Genomic DNA, 13,081 nt, shown 5'->3' with positions numbered 1-13,081 from the left:
ACTATTATCCACAATGTCAAAACCGATAAAAAAAATTCAAATCCCAAAACGATATTTTATTCAGCGACCCTTAATGACGTCGAACTTATGTACGGCCATCTTGTTTACATTTCGTGAAATCGGCCACATGACCATCAGTAAATTTCACCACAGTAGTCAGTTATTTTTAAACAATGATACCTCATGTTTAATGAAGTCGAAGTTTGGAAAGTGAGGCAGATGTTACTGTAAACAAGATGGCCGCAAACAAGAGCGACTCTACGCCATTATGACCGCTTAACCTACAATTTTCTGAGCAGTTACGTCACAGTTAATTATTCCTAGTATGAAGACAACTGAAGAAAGTTGTGTTAGGTAAATTATGCATCCTTATGCAGATTATAATTAGAGTTGGACCTAAAATTCAATTACAGTGAAAATACGGGACTAGTCGATCGTATATCGTGCGTCACGAGTGTGTCGTGATATTTTAGAACAAGGAATTAAAAGAAATCGTCAAATTTTTGAATTGAAAGATTAAACAAGGAAACTTGCCGACAGTAATAATGTCTCCAAAGTAATCTTATAATTAACTAATCCCAAATAAAACAGTTTAGAATCAATCTGATACCTCTCGAAATTCGGTGCACTCAGAAGGTGAAAAAGGTAAAGAAAAGCAATTATCGCGCGAAAATTGTTCGCTTAAACGTGAGTTGCCTTTTACCGGGAAAATCGAGCAATAATACGATACCGCGGACGGTATATTATCTTCCATTAGCGAAATCTCATCGTGCCAGGCCTTAATTATCGTTAACGACAGTGAAATCGATATGGTGGCTCTCTCGTTCTGCACGAGACTCGTCAGGTTTCGAGTATCGATAAGCTATAGCCGCGGAATAATTGGCAAATAAGGCAGAACCCGTGAACCGAGCATTCGTTGATTCTTCTCTTTTTTTAGAAAACATGTAAATTCACCGGGCGAAGATTCCTTTCCGGAAACGAGAAAACGTGGTTGTACAGAAATTGCTTTGCCGTGTTTCGCCAACGTATACGCGATCTCCCCCTTGTCCCGAAGCTTTTTCCTCTCCATTTTCTTACTTCGGTCACCAACACTGCCATCGTGCTCTAACATGAATGGAATTCGCCGAAATGCCTGTCTGCCTGTAACTCGAATGTGTATTTCACTTTCGACGGGCCTCGGATTTCACGGCTACGAACGCGCGATTACTTTTCCTACGCGAGTTCCAAGTTCGACGAACATCGATCCAATACTCGGGACCTGTGTATGGAAAGCTTAAAGGACCGATGAACGATGCTAAAACTTTTCCTACTTCCATAGACTGTCGAAAGTTTTCAGGCTTTTTGGGGTCTCTTTAGGGATGGGGATCTTGTATTTATGAGGAAAACTTGATATTTTTCATTTTCGTATTTTGGTGTTTTTTATCTTGGACATTCTTCGATTTCGAATGTTTACAAACGTAAAAACATGTTTTGAAAGTCTAAATTTTCATGCTATCAAATGAAAGTTCAAGATTGGTAAAATTGTATATTCCTGAACTTTCAAATTTTTCAAATTTTACACCTCTCTTGAAACTTAGAAAACTGGACAACTCGGCAATACCTAAATTTCCAAATCTACCACTAAAATTAAAAAATGCATAAACCTTCAAATTTACAATCTCGAAAAATCAAAAACACCAACTAAAAAATCCTTCACCTTAAAAATTCTCCTCCTTAAAACACCCTCAAGTACACCCCTCCTCACAACCCTATTTTCCCACCTGAAAATTTTGCCAAAGTCCAAACACCAATAACATCAATTTCATCAAACGCGATTGCACATCCGACAGTATCGAAGCCAGTCAAATTGCCCGATTTTTAGCGAAGTGTAACGGCATTCGTCGTGTGCCTAATTAACAGAGCCCGGAGGTGTTCAGAGTCAGGTATTGTGCGGGCCACGTTGCGTGCGGTTCCTTTGCGAGCCGTGAGCGGCGAGAATTTAATTAACCTGTACTGCATTTGATAGCCTGCAAAAACTTCCGGTCGGTGTCTTTTGTGAAGTGGTCGTAATTAATATTCCTCGACAGAGGCAAGGAGCAGAAGGAACCGGGGGAGAGTTAGGGCAAAACGCGGGGAGGCCTGTTGGAGAATTTTGCCCGGCGAAACACGCGACGCTGACTCTTAAAGGCGAGGCTGAAGAATTTTCGGATGACGAACTCGTTGCTCCTCGAGCGAAAACTGTTTAATCGGACGTGCAAATCCATCTATCCGGAACAGTAACGAACGTTTCATCCGAGTCGACCCGCCTTTCGTTTTCACTTTTGATTATTGGCTTTGAAGTAAGTCTGTTGGAAAGTTTCCTTGCCTGGACACGTGCCTTTAATTAATCGTGAGAATATCTCTTTAGAGATAAGTCGTTTCTTTTGACGCCTTGGGGACCGTGAGGTACTTCAGTATTTTTTTGCGCTCTTTGAGAGGGGGATTTGGAGATTTTGGGGTGGGTTGGAATGTAGAGTTGGGATAGGGATTGGAGACTTGTACTGTTTAGGGTCAATTTTGGATTAGGTGAGTTTGAAAATTTTCTAATTTTTGCATTAGGAGGGTGTAATCTCCACATTCTAGTATTTGGATATTCTCCTTGTTCTCAAATCGTTAAATTCTCAGGTTCGCAATTCTCATCCTCGTATTCTCACATTCCACAATTCTCACATCTTCACATCTCCACATCCTCACATCCTCTAATCCTCACATCCCCACATTCCCATATCTCCAATTCTCACATCTCCACATCCTCACATCTCCAAATTCTCACATGTCCACATCCTCACATCTCCACATCCTCACATCTCCACATCCTCACATCTCCACATCCTCACATCCTCTAATCCTCACATCCCCACATTCCCATATCTCCAATTCTCACATCTCCACATCCTCACATCTCCACATCCTCACATCTCCACATCCTCACATCTCCACATCCTCACATCTCCACATCCTCACATCCTCTAATCCTCACATCCCCACATTCCCATATCTCCAATTCTCACATCTCCACATACTCACATGTCCACATCCTCACATCTCCACATCCTCACATCTCCACATCCTCACATCTCCACATCCTCACATCTCCACATCCTCACATCTCCACATCCTCACATCTCTACATCCTCACATCTCTACATCCTCACATCTCTACATCCTCACATCCCCACATCCTCACATCCCCACATCCTCACATCCCCACATTCCCATATCTCCAATTCTCACATCTCCACCTTCCCACTTCTCCAACTCCTCAAAAACCCAAAATCTCAAGTCCCCAAACCCTCAACCTGCCATCCCCACATCTCCAAATACCTACATACCCAAATTTCTAATTTTCCAAATCTGAAAGTTGCAAACGTGAACACCAACCAACCACCAACTGGTTAGCTAAAACCTAACCTAACTAAAACTAATATCTAGACCTATTATTTGAATGAAAGCTCCTTGCCAGAGTCCACATTATCAGAGAATCCAAATAGCTATCGCGAATAAGTGCAGCATAGAATGCTAACGAGCATATTTAAACTGAGTTGTTTTCGAAAACACAACGAGTCTCTTTGTCCGATGAACGAGTCCAGGAAGTCGTGGGATAATCAAACTAATTAGGCGATACCATCAACGCACGGTCAGCGAGGATTGATTTCCACGGACCTACAGTCAGAAAGCCATGAACGTAATTGGATAGAGAATACCACCGAACAGTTTATATTGATCGCAATATTCGCATCAACGATGTAATCATATTTGTCCAGGCATGCTTTGGAAACCATTCCATTGTGTTTGCTTAATAATTATGGATCGATTTTGCTGCTGGATAATATTGACCCTAAACTAGTACCGCCACATATCACTTCATTGCGGTGCATAAACGGATAACGGGCCAACCGCAATCTAGTGCAATCTGCCGATAGGCTAAAAATCGTGTCGGTATGCTAATCACGTTACGTTTCCCTTTGAACGGACATTTACGCGTTAATGACCTGCCTTATCTAACCTTACAATTTCCCTGTGATCTCCGATAGTTTGTGATGTTTACATTATTCTTAAATGAGGAAGACACTGGACCCCACCCTCGGGGGAAGGGTGTTTAGACACACATCTTGCAGATATTAATCTATTACTTATACTATGCAGGTTCAGATCGCAAGTTCAGACATTTTTTAGATCCTTCAATTTATACACTAATTGTGAGACACCCTGTATTATCACTTAGTCCATAAAATCACACTGTGTGATAGCCAAAATATTAAATCAGTAAAAACACTATATAGTCTAGCTTCCACCTGTTTCAACCTGGCAGTCAAAGAGTTGAATCAATAAAAATATAACACCAATCATATTTTCAACCATTCATGGCAAAGTGAAATCAGTAAAAACACCACGTAATCAAGTATCCCGTGCTACAATATGACAGTCAAAGTGCTAAATCACTAAAAAAGCTACGTGACCAAATTTTTAACTGCTTAAGTATGACAGTCAAAGTGTTAAATCAATGAAAACACTACGTGATCAAATTTTCAAGAGCATCAATGTGGCAGTCCAAGTAAATCGATAAAAATACGAACGTTCAAATCCTTTCCAGTTCGAATATCTATTGCTTTTCGTGAATAGTCGGTGAATGGTGAATAGTTAGCAATTTCGAAAGAGAATCATCGACAATGGCATTAGAATATCAGGAAGGATAGTGTTGGTAAAATCAAGCTTGATATACATAAAGCGAGCACATCGGCCGTGTGTACATATGGACGCTGCGGCTGACGACGCGTGACACGTGCGCGTCGTCGTTGGGAATCAATTAGCTGGACATGCACCGTTGCCCCTGGGATGCTTGTAACACCTTCCCCATCGAGTGGACGAACACTTTTCGACGTTCAACATCGACCGACACGCACCGCTGCATGTAGGCTACTTCCTCGGAACTTCATCAGAATTCTTTTCAGGAACCGTTCTATAGATACTGGGAATTATTCTACGGAGAATTTTATGTAGGGGGAGCTAATATTGTAGAGTGAAATTGGTGGAGGCGACAGGGACGGAGTTTTTATTTGGGGAGGGTGGGGATTTGGGAAATTGGGGAATTTGGGGATTTGAGATTTAGGGAGGTGGAGTGTTTGGGGATTTGGGGATTTGGGGATTTGGGGATTTGAGGACTTGGAGATTTGGGAATTTGAGAATTTGAGAGTTTGGGGATTTGGGATTTTGGGGATTGGAGAATTTGAGGACTTGAGGGGTTTGGGGATTTTAGAATTTGGGGACTTGACACTTTAGGGATTTGAAAATTTGGGGATTTGAGAATTTGGGGAGTTGAGAATTTGGGAATTTGAGAATTTGAGAATTTGGGGATTTGAGAATTTGAGAATTTGGGGATTTGAAAATTTGGGGACTTGGAGGGTTTGGGGATTTTAGAATTTGGGGACTTGACACTTTAGGGATTTGAGAATTTGGGGAGTTGAGAATTTGGGAATTTGAGAATTTGGGGACTTGAAGGGTTTGGGGATTTTAGAATTTAGGACTTGAGAGTTTGGGGATTTGAGCTTTAAGGGATTTGAGAATTTGGGAATTTGGCGATTTAAGAACTTGAGAATTTGGGGTTTTGAGAATTTGGGAATTTGAGAATTTGGGGATTTGAGAATTTGAGGATTTGAGAATTTGGGGATTTGAGAATTTGGGGATTTGAGAATGTGGGGATTTGAGGATTTAAAAACTTGAGAATTTGGGGATTTAGGAATACAGGTATCTTCGAATTTTGAAACATTGCCATTCTCAACTTTCCAAATCCTAAATTCGAAAATTCCAAAACTTCCAAATTCCCAAATCCCCAAAAATCTCCAATCTTCCAAAGCACCAAATTCTCAGATATCCAACACCTGAATTCCCCAAAATTCCCAAATTCCAAAATCTCCCATCTTTCAGAACACCAAACTATTAAACATCCACCACCTTCTTTCCCTAAATTTCCAAAATTCCCAAATTCCAAAATTGAAAATCTAAAATTTAAAAATAGCCAAGAAGGTCTCCCAATTTCTGTATCAAAAATAATGGCTGAAATTTGACACGATGCAGTGATGTTTATCCGCACGTGCAGGGCAAGTTTTAATTAACGGGTAGAGATGCACGGGGAGCTAGTGGAAACCTCAATGCATTCCCCTCGGCCTAACATAGAGCTGATCACTACGGAAGGTATGTAACTTCGGGTACATGTACGTGACGATGCTGGCCTATAAACCCTTCAGGGATTACACGCGCATATTCAAGCTAGCATCAAATAATCGCTGGACGTCGTGCAGTTATTTGGGTAATTTTAAAAATGAGTACCAAAGCGCTAAAGTACTGTGTATAATGCACATATATGCATCTTTAGTAGCTTGGGAGTAATTTTTGTTCACACAATTTTGAATTCTGAAATTATGTGGACAGGATATTATTCAATAAATGATAAATAATTATGATGTATTAACACTGCGACTACCGACATTAAATACTTGTTTATCGAAGAATGAAAAATAAAATGAAAAGGGGAAATAAATAAATACTAAAGCATCAAGTAACATATAGAACTAGTTTTTATCTTAACAAAATATGACAGATACTTTCATAAAATCACGACAATAAAATTTTGTAATATAAAATGAGAAACCAGTCATTTTGACTGGTTGGTAGTTTTAGTGTTGATTTTTTATTTTTGAACTTTTCGAATAGGAAATATCAATGTCAACCTATGAGTTGCTGCAAGAAGAGGTTAATTTTCTACATTTGTTAAATACTTAATAAAGCTAAAAAATATCGCCCACCAAAATATTTCGTGAAAAATAGATTAAGTTAAATTAAGTTAAGTAAAATTTAAGTAAAATTGAGTTGTACTATAAATAGTTGATGTATGTATGTATTAAAGTAGCAGGTTTATTTACGAAGTTTATTTAGTCGATTATTATAATAGAATGAAGAACAGTTATACAGTGTACGACACAGGAGGAGACTCGTTAAAATCGATGAAGAGTAAATTGAAACTCGAACATGATTGACTGGGCATTTCACGTGGTGAATTTACGATATGTCAATATTGATTACCGAATGCAAGGGAACAAGTCAGAAATGAACAGTGGATGCATTCTGGCTAATAAATCAGCGTCTAAAATTCAAAAATAAATCAGCGTCTGAAGGCTCAGGCTGTAAATCAGTCTTTTATATATTTCTTTTAATACTGGAGTATTAAAAGTTTAAATTTGCAGACGGGGAAATCGGGTATGGGGTTTTGGAAGATTGGAAAGTTTGGGGTATAGAAATATCAAATTTTGGAATTTTGGGATTTTGGAATTTTGGAATTTTGGAATTTTGGAATTTTGGAATTTTGGAATTTTGGAATTTTGGAATTTTTGTATTTTGGGATTTTGGGATTTTGGAATTTTGGGATTTTGGGATTTTGGAATTTTGGAATTTTGGAATTTTGGAATTTTGGAATTTTGGAATTTTGGAATTTTGGAATTTTGGAATTTTGGAATTTTGGAATTTTGGGATTTTGACATTTTGAAAATTGCAAATTGGGAAATTTAGACATTTAGAAATTTTAGGGATTTTAGGGTGTGGAGGTTTTAGAATTTGGGGATTTTGAAAATTGCAAATTGGGAAATTTAGACATTTAGAAATTTTAGGGATTTTAGGGTGTGGAGGTTTTAGAATTTGGGGATTTTGCAAATTGCAAATTGGGAAATTTAGACATTTAGAAATTTTAGGGATTTTAGGGTGTGGAGGTTTTAGAATTTGGGGAATTTGCAAATTTTGGGAACTCAAATCTTGGATATCTAACAATTTGGTGCTCTAGAAATTTGGAGATGTAAGAACTTAGAAACTTTGAGATTTCGGAATTTTAGAAATTCGGAACTTAGAAATGGTTATTACAAATAATTTATAAGGAAATGATAAACTATATACCACAAGAAAATGCATATAAACGTATAGAGAATGCCAAAATATTTATTGAAAGTTACTGGTGAATGTGCAAGTGTAAAGCATTCTTTGTCGGCCGCCATATTTGTACATTCTGCGCATGCGCGGTTCAGCGTCAACATTGTCCCACACACAATTTATTTAAATGAGACATATAAATTAGTTGCAATTCTCTATTTTTCTGTAAAAAGTAGTTTCCTTGTTCAGTGTCCTCTTGTTTCCCCTTGTTGAATCCCTACTCTTTGTATTAACAGTGTAAATAAGTAAAAAATGAAGTTGATCGAAATGTTTCTAGTGCGCATGCGCCAGAAATCGTACGGTGCACTTCATCTGTGGTTTAACAACCGACTTCTTTTAATTTTCTGTACAAGGTGGTGTTTAAACGAAAGTAAACGTAGATTTTTTTAAGCTGAAGACTGGTCTAACCCCTTGAGCGATTTAAGCGGAGATTTTCAGCGTCACCGGTGGGAACCACGCGGCGCGGAGTGATCAACTTCCCTGTTCCCGATAGTTTGTTTCCGCTCGGCAGGAAACGAAAGAAATATTACGGAAGCGGAAAAGACGATCCGCTTAAAAAGAGATTTCACCGTCGTGTCTTCTCTCGGATGCTACAAAGGGGAACCGCTACTGTCTTTACTTTTATTACGTTTCTCCCGTTCGTTGTTTGCGTTTATTTGCCCACGAGTCGGATGGTTCTTTTTTCTGGTCCGCCCGAGGTTCCTTTGCCGGAAAATTTATTCTACATCGAATTCGAATTTCTCTCGTTAAGTACGAAATGCAAAGTGGATGTCGATAAAAGATCGCGTTGTCTCCGGTTTTCTCTCTGCTGGGACATATGGGATTCTCCTGACGCGGCGGAGGTACAGTCAGCCATGCAAATTTCCGAATTCATGCGACGTAGGCATACAAATTTCACAATTTATGACATTTACATATATGTGTTTGTACTGTTTCAGATTTCTAGATTTTTAGATTTCTGGATTCTTAGATTTTTAGATTTCTAGATTTTTAGATTTTTAGATTTTTAGATTTTTGGAATTTTAGATTTTTAGATTTCTAGATTTCTAGATTTCTAAATTTCTAAATTCCTAGACTTCTAGCTCCCTAGGTCCCTACCTCTGCACCTCCCTATATTCCTAAATCCCAACATCCCTAGATCCCAATACCCTTAGATTCCAATATCACTAGATTCCAACACTCCTAGATCCCAATACCCCTAGATCCCAATACCCCTAGATCCCAGTATCCCTAGATCCCAATATCCTTAGATTCCAATATCACTAGATTCCAACACTCCTAGATCTCAATACCCCTAGATCCCAGCATCCCTAGATCCCAGTATCCCTAAATCCAAATATCCCTAGATCCCAGCATCCCTAGATCCCAGTATCCCTAAATCCAAATATCCCTAGATTCCAACACTCCTAGATCCCAATACCCCTAGATCCCAGCATCCCTAGATCTCAGCATCCCTAGATCCCAGTATCCCTAGATTCCAACACTCCTAGATTCCAATATCCCTAGATCCCAATATCCATAGATCCCAATATCCTTAGATTCCAATATCACTAAATTCCAACACTCCTAGATCCCAATACCCCTAGATCCCAATACCCCTAGATCCCAGTATCCCTAGATCCCAATATCCTTAGATTCCAATATCACTAGATTCCAACACTCCTAGATCTCAATACCCCTAGATCCCAGCATCCCTAGATCCCAGTATCCCTAAATCCAAATATCCCTAGATCCCAGCATCCCTAGATCCCAGTATCCCTAAATCCAAATATCCCTAGATTCCAACACTCCTAGATCCCAATACCCCTAGATCCCAGTATCCCTACATCCCAATATCCTTAGATTCCAATATCACTAGATTCCAACACTCCTAGATCCCAATACTCCTAGATCCCAATATCCATAGATCTCAATATCTCTAGATCCAAATATCCCTAGATTTCAACACTCCTAGATCCTAATATCCCTAGATCCCAATATTACCCAGATCTGAAATTATTAAATATGGTAAGTGTGAATGCGTACGGTCAATAATAATTTTTTGTTGAGATCTCAGAAATGTCCAAAAGTTGCCTAGTAATTGAAATCCAAGCGCGGCGATATAACGGAAAGCTACTGTAGCAGCTTCGCCAAGGAATTAACTGATTCGACGCGGCAAGCGTTTATCGTTCATGCGTGACTACGATCCAGGTACGAGGCGAGTGTCCGTTTTCTAACGTTATCTTCGATCGTAGCACGTTATTAATGAACTCGCAATGCGAACGAATTGCACTCTCTTGACGGGTGTACCATGTAATAAGGCATTATCGCAATGCTCGCTTTGTCGAATCGCGCTAAGGGACCTGCTGCAAACGCCTTCTCGAGATCCACGATAACGGATACTCTTTCTTCCTGTTGGAGGTCGCCTCCGAAGGTAATCCAATTTCTCTCCTCTCCTCCTTTTTTTTTCACTCTCCCGCTCTTCTCTTCTCTTCCCTTTTTATTCGTAACAAGTTCGTTTCAAACTTGTAATCTCTTAGATTGAATGCATAGCCACGTCGAAAGAAGAGCGTGTGTACACGCGAACATGTACCGCTCAACATGCAAGCTGCATTTTATTAAAATAGTTTGCTCTAAGTTTTTTAATAGCTTCCTCTATGCCGTACACACAATGCAGACTTCCTGTCTATCGTTACGAGAACCGGCAACAAAGTTTTTTCCTTTCTTTCCGCGGTGTGCCGGCTGTTATAAGGAGAGATGCTGTTGTCCGTGAATTTTGCGACGGTGCAATGTACCGCGTGTGTGTGTCTACATATGTGTATATGCATACGCGTACGCGGTGTGATCATTTCTTTGCTGTGGGGATAAGCTACATTGCACTTTTGGGTATTTTTTAATTGTCGAAATTGCATATTTTTTTGGATGTGGAGTTGCAACAGTTTTAGTTAGATTCTTTAGACTTTGAAGACTAATATACAGTCAGTGTAAAAAGTATTCGTACAGTAATTAATTTCAACAAAAATGTTGTGAAATGTCATTTATTAACAAAATTTGAACAAATAAAAAATACATACATATTCTTAGATGTCTATGTATTCTATGTAAGAATGGGTATGTATTTTTTATTTGTTCAAATTTTGTTAATAAATGACGTTTCACAAAATTTTTGTTGAAATTAATTTCTGTACGAATACTTTTTACACTGACTGTATGTATGATTAAATATAATGTAAATATACTTAAAATATATCTTGTAGAGATTTCATAAAATTTATTTATTACTTCTTAATGTCTGCAACCATTTTATTCAACGAACATAAAAATTTGAGCCTAAGAGAATTTTATTAGCATTCCTTAATGGTATATGCACACGTGTGAAGACATATGTAGATTTCAAAATTGCTCATTTATCACACGACTTCGATAAGAGAAACTGTGAAAGTTAGGCCTGAAAGGTGATCTAATCCCCTTAACACCGCTAACCTGTTCAATTACACCGAGTCATAGTTGGTCTCGCAAGCTATCCTGCGTTTTCGACTCGCGATATTTTGCCCTTTCATTAAGCGACCAAAGCCACGTGATTAATGGAGTTCGGTTACCGAGCACGGTTTTCATCGCGCCTCGTTTTCCCGACACCCGACGTCACTCAGAAGTTTTCTGAACCGCGATACGAACGCGTGCAAACGTAAAAGGTTTAACGGACGAAAAGATGAGGGGTGGAATCGTGCGATCGCTCGCACAAATCGTGAACATGGAAACTTCCATACGATGGAACTCGTAACTTCGTCAAAACCCCTGGAAAAAATAAGGGATGTGCGTAGTGGAACGACGAGTCGAGTCAATAGGTGCGTCTACAATGAAAACGTTTTCGTGCCAACTCAGGAACTTGCGATGTTTTACTGAATCAGTACGTTTTCAAAGATTTTTATATTTGAGGATTATCAATTTTTGATGATCTTGAATTTCGGAATTCTTAAATTTAAAAATTGATAAACTAGCGAGACTCTAAATTCTTCAGTAAGTAAACTTCCATATTTCTATGTAGTCAAATTTCAAAACTTCTAACTACCTAAATTATCAAATTCCTAAATTATTAAAGTTCAAAGTTTCCAACTACCTAAATACCCAAATTCTATCATTTTCAACCCCTAAAATTAACAAATTCTTAAAATGACGAAATCCCATAATTTTCAACTTCCTAATTTTTCAACTACCAAAATTGCCAAATCCCTAAATTCTCAAATCTCAAAGTTTCCAACTACCTAAATCCCCAAATCCCATAATGTACAAACCCCAAGATTTCCAACTCCCAAAATTCCCTAGATCCCAAATCTCGGAATCTCTAAATTCCCTAAATTCCAAATCTCCAAATTCCCAAAACCCTAAATTCCCCGGATCCCAAATCTCCAAATCCCTAAATTTCCTAAATCCCAAATATCCAAACCCCTAAATTTCCTAGTCCCGAATCTCCAAATCCCCAAAACCCTAAATTCCCTAAATCCCAAATCTCCAAATCCCTAAATTTTCTAGATTCCAAATCTTTAAATCCCCAAAACCCTAAATTCCCCAAATCCCAAATTTCCAAATCCCTGAATTTCCTAGATCCCAAATCTCCAAATCCCCAAAACCCTATATTCCCCAGATCCCAAATCTCCAAATCCCTAAATTTCCTAAATCCCAAATATCCAAACCCCTAAATTTCCTAGTCCCGAATCTCCAAATCCCCAAAACCCTAAATTCCCTAAATCCCAAATCTCCAAATCCCTAAATTTTCTAGATCCCAAATCTCTAAATCCCCAAAACCCTAAATTCCCCAAATCCCAAATTTCCAAATCCCTAAATTTCCTAGATCCCAAATCTCCAAATCCCCAAAACCCTAAATTCCCCAAATCCCAAATCTCCAAATCCCTAAATTTCCTAGATCCCAAATCTCCAAATCCCTAAATTTCCTAGATCCCAAATCTCCAAATCCTCAAAACCCTAAATTTCCTAAATCTCCAAATCCCTAAATTTCCAAGATCCCAAATCTCTAAACCCCAAAATTCCTAATACCCCAAATCTCCGAATCCCCAAATCCCCATCTCCCAAATATTCACCTCCTTAAATTCCC

The 13,081-nt window shown here is 38.7% G+C and overlaps 1 protein-coding gene across 4 annotated transcripts in view; it reads right to left on the bottom strand.

Moving 5' to 3' along the window:
* LOC100882367 (discoidin domain-containing receptor 2) overlaps positions 1 to 13,081 on the bottom strand; it is a 275,352-nt gene that overhangs the window by 242,218 nt on the left and 20,053 nt on the right. The window lies entirely within an intron of this gene.

The sequence above is a fragment of the Megachile rotundata genome, chromosome 3 (assembly GCF_050947335.1).
Source record: "Megachile rotundata isolate GNS110a chromosome 3, iyMegRotu1, whole genome shotgun sequence".
NCBI classification, from domain to species: Eukaryota; Metazoa; Arthropoda; class Insecta; order Hymenoptera; family Megachilidae; genus Megachile; species Megachile rotundata.
The sequence above is the reverse complement of the archived record's forward strand: the minus strand, read 5'-3'. Positions and strand labels throughout refer to the sequence as shown.